Source organism: Triticum dicoccoides, chromosome 1B, assembly GCF_002162155.2.
Source record: "Triticum dicoccoides isolate Atlit2015 ecotype Zavitan chromosome 1B, WEW_v2.0, whole genome shotgun sequence".
NCBI lineage: Eukaryota > Viridiplantae > Streptophyta > Magnoliopsida > Poales > Poaceae > Triticum > Triticum dicoccoides.
In genome coordinates, this window is record NC_041381.1 from 75,110,327 (window position 1) to 75,115,139 (window position 4,813).

Genomic DNA, 4,813 nt, shown 5'->3' on the forward strand with positions numbered 1-4,813 from the left:
CACGAATGCACACATCCAGCTGCATAGTAATAGGACATGTGTTGGCACAGAAGATAATTGCAGGAAATGGACACCTAGCTGCACCTTTAAAAACACTTGCACTTTGCACACAGGACATTGTGTAGTTGCATAGTGAAGGTAATCTAGTTGCACAACAAGCACCAAAGTGATATAGAAACAACATGGGAAGTTGGACACTAGTTGCACACTGAAGACATTTTAGTTGCACATGAGTACCGTAACAATTGCACACTGGATTGCCTAGAGGGAAACTTAATTCTGTAAGGGATATAGAAACACACATGTAGTCAAGTTGTAGTTATACAAAATGCGCAAAAGCTCCTTTTCATCAGGAGAGATGCCTTGGTGGGATCTCAAGTATTTGGACAATGAAGGTTTGTTCACCAGAGGATGATTGTGGTCACGAACAAAGTGCATCACCTCCCATCACCCATCTAGCAGCTTCACCAACATTTTTGCCTTGCATTGAGTCTGCTTTATTGTCTTGCATTTCCGTTTCTTATTTTTCTTACTAGGACCAGCCTCCTCTTCAAGAAATATTGGAGGTTCATCTTCCATTTCCTCATTAGTGTCAATAGGTTTATCCACCTGTAATAAAAAAAATTCATCGAGTTAGCAAATCAGATTTTTTTTGTGTGGAAACAACTCCACAAAATACAATATGATGTTACTTGTTTGAATTCATATATCATAACATGCTTCTGTAAACATTGACCGCACGGAGAAACCAACTTCATCGTCAGGCAGATTAACCTCTTCTTCATTGTGGCCAATGGGCATGAGCGAATGGATGCTGTCATGGACCCGAGCAGATGCTCAACGCCTACACCAGCCCCATTCCCCGTCTCCAGGGCTGGCACACATCCACCAGAGCCAGCACCTATTGCGGCGCCATCTTTCCTTTCATCATGGTCGACATCCATGGCAAAACCTAACAGACCACATGATGTCAGCAACCTTATATACTCTCCCGAACAAGAACAACTAGCATGTGAGATGAATGATATTTGTGAATCAACAAGGCTGTCGACTGTACCATCAGTTCCTAATATACCAGGCGAGGAGCTACCACGGCAATCTTTAACAGCTACACCCTGGGAGACTCCTCCACCACCACCTGGAAAAAATAAATTCAGCCAATTCACTTGCCAAATAGATTTTTTTTAATAATATGCTACTGCTTTTTTCCGGGCCTAATACACATACATTTAATTGCAGGCAACATGGCGACATGTGCATAACATCTGGGTACAGCTTGCACCCAAAGCAGAACTGCAATTTTTTCTTTTATATCCCAACCTTGTTGAACATGTCCTCTAGTATTGAACTCCTATTTTGCTTCAGTCATTTCAGTTGCAACCCTTTAGTTACTGCATCCATCATCATTCACATAACAACATCTTGTATAACCAACATGATGTCATAAACCCATTGCAATTACCAGGCAAATAAGTTACCAAACTAGTAGACTAATTAAGCAGAAGTTACATCAGCATTCCCCCCTGTTCTGCAATGACAACATCTTGATCCGCCTTCTTGTTAATCTGGGCGTCGCATTGCTCAATCACCTCTTTGTTGTCCCCCTCACTCACACTGAAATCGGTCACGCCCCCATGTCCTGCATGAATAATTGCTCGCCGTAGGGCGGACCACTACTCGGCCCCTCACCACGCTCGCCATCCTGCCACTGTTCCCCGCTTCTTCCATCCCCATCTAGATCTGCCTCCGGATTCATCCATCGCCCGCACACCACCACCGACCATGTCCATTAGAATGGCTGCGCTGCACACCTATTCGCGAAAATGGGTGGTGAGGGAGTCCTGGACTAGGGGGTGTCCGGACAGCCGGACTATCATCATCGGCCGGACTCCAAGACTATGTAGATACAAGATTGAAGACTTCGTCCCGTGTCCGGATGGGACTTTCCTTGGCGTGGAAGGCAAGCTTGGCGATACAGATATGTAGATCTCCTACCATTGTAACCGACTCTGTGTAACCCTAGCCCTCTCCGGTGTCTATATAAACTGGAGGGGTTTTAGTCCGTAGGACGAACATCCATTACAACAATCATACCATAGGCTAGCTTCTAGGGTTTGGCCTCCTTGATCTTGTGGTAGATCCACTCTTGTATTACCCATATCATCAATATCAATCAAGCAGGAGTAGGGTTTTACCTCCATCGAGAGGGCCCGAACCTGGGTAAAAACATTGTGTCCCTTGTCTCCTGTTACCATCCGCCTATATGCACAGTTCGGGACCCCCTACCCGAGATCCGCCGGTTTTGACACCGACATTGGTGCTTTCATTGAAAGTTCCTCTGTGTCGTCACCGATAGGCTTGATGGCTTCTTCAATCAACAACAACGCAGTCCAGGGTGAGACTTTTATCCCTGGACAGATCTTCGTATTCGACGGCCTTGCACTGCGGGCCAATTCGCTTGGCCGTCTGGAGCAGATCGAAAGCTACGCCCCTGGCCATCAGGTCAGGTTTGGAAGCCTAAACTTCACGGCTGACATCCGCGGAGACTTGATCTTCGATGGATTCGAGCCACAGCCGAGCGTGCCATGTTGTCATGATGGGCATGATTTAGCTCTGCCACCGGACAATACCCTAGAGGCCGCACATGGGTCCGCTCCGACCCCTAGTTCGGAGCCGACCGTGCAGATCGAGGACAGGTGGCTGGACACCACCTCGGGAGCTGCAATCTCTACGGCGATGGAGCCGAATACTGACCTTGTCCTTTGCAAAGCTCGTGACTCCGAGGTGCCGGACTCCTTGCCGGACTCCGAACCTCCTACACCCCTGCTAATCGAATCCGATTGGGCGCCGATCATGGAGTTCACCGCTGCGGACATCTTTCAGCACTCACCCTTTGGCGACATCCTGAATTCGCTAAAGTATCTCTCGTTATCAGGAGAGCCCTGGCCGGACTGCGGTCAGGATGGTTGGGATGCGGACGACGAAGAAATTCAAAGCCCACCCACCACCCACTTTGTAGCCACTGTCAACGATCTAACCGACATGCTAGACTACGACTCCGAAGACATCGACGGTATGGACGACGACACCGGAGACGACCAAGAACCAGCGCCTACCGAGCACTGGAAGGCCACCTCAACTCATGATGTATATATGGTGGACACCCCAAAAGGGAGCGATAAGGAGGAACAACGGGACGCGGCGAAGGATAATTCCCAAGACAAACAACCAAAACGGCGACGCAAGCGCCGCCCCAAGTCCCGCCTCGATAACAACAGCACTCATAATGACCCAACCACAGAGCAGGGTAAACCAGTGGGCGACGAACATGCAACCACGCAGCCATCCGAACAAGATGAATCGGATAATCAACGCATCCTCGGCGAAAACAACAGTCTAGACGATCTCACGCCGGACACACCACCGGAGCACAAGAACTGCAAGAAGTTTGAAAAAGGAGAAGCGGAAGCTCAAAACAGCGGAAGACATACTCAGAATGAGGTGGAGCAAAGTACTCAAGACCGTGGACAAATATGGCAATAGCCACCAAACAAAGAGCTACCCGAAGCGTAAGCTACTGCCCGAATTCGACGAGGAGGCCGTAGAGCCCCCACAATCAAAACGCAAAGAGGCCGCCTGGCCGGATAGACGACCAGATGACAGGCCAAGAGCGGCAAGTGGCGCCGCACATAAGCCGGCACATGACACACATAAATATCCTCGCAAAACGGATGGCCCGGTCAGGTCCATTTATGGGCCAAAGAAGAGGGCCCCAGGAAGCAACACAACACGCGGCGTGTTCGAAGATAACGGCACACCTAAATACAGGGGCGCCGCACACCCACTATGTTTCACCGATGAGGTGTTGGATCATGAAGTTCCAGCGGGGTTTAAACCCGTAAACATAGAGGCATACGACGAAACAACAGACCCCGGAGTCTGGATCGAGGATTACATCCTGCACATACATATGGCTAGAGGAGACGATCTCCACGCCATAAAATACCTACCCCTCAAGCTCAAAGGGCCAGCTCGGCATTGGCTCAAAAGCCTCCCAGAAAATACCATTGGAAGCTGGGAAGAGCTCGAGGACGCGTTTAGAGCAAATTTTCAAGGGACTTATGTCCGCCCTCCGGATGCAGATGATTTAAGTCACATAACTCAACAGCCCGGAGAGTCAGCGCGCAAATTCTGGAACAGGTTCCTCACAAAAATGAACCAAATAGTCGACTTTCCGGACGCCGAAGCCTTAGAAGCTTTTAAACATAATGTCCGAGACGAATGGCTCGCCAGACACCTCGGCCAAGAGAAGCCGAGAACAATGGCCGCGCTAACAAGCCACATGACCCGCTTTTGCGCGGGAGAAGATAGCTGGCTAGCAAGATGCAGCACTAGCGACCCGAGTACATCCGAGATCAGAGATGGAAACGGAAAATCACGGCGCAGAAAAGACCAGCGCCGAAATAAAGAAAAGAGCCCAAAGAACACGGCGGTCGACGCCAGATTCAAAAGCTCGCGGCCGAATAACAAAACACTGCCTCTTAAGGACAACAGTGACGAGCTATCTAACCTAAACAAAATCTTGGATCGGATATGTCAAATCCACAGTACCCCCGGGAAGCCTGCGAACCACATCCATCGAGATTGTTGGGTCTTCAAACAGTCCGGCCGACTCAACGCCGAACACAAGGGGCTCGACGCGCCAAGCGAGGATGACGACGAACCCCACCAGCAGAGCGCCGGAAAACAAAAGACTTTCCCACAAGAAGTCAAAACAGTAAACTCACTTCATGTGATACTACGGAACAATAGT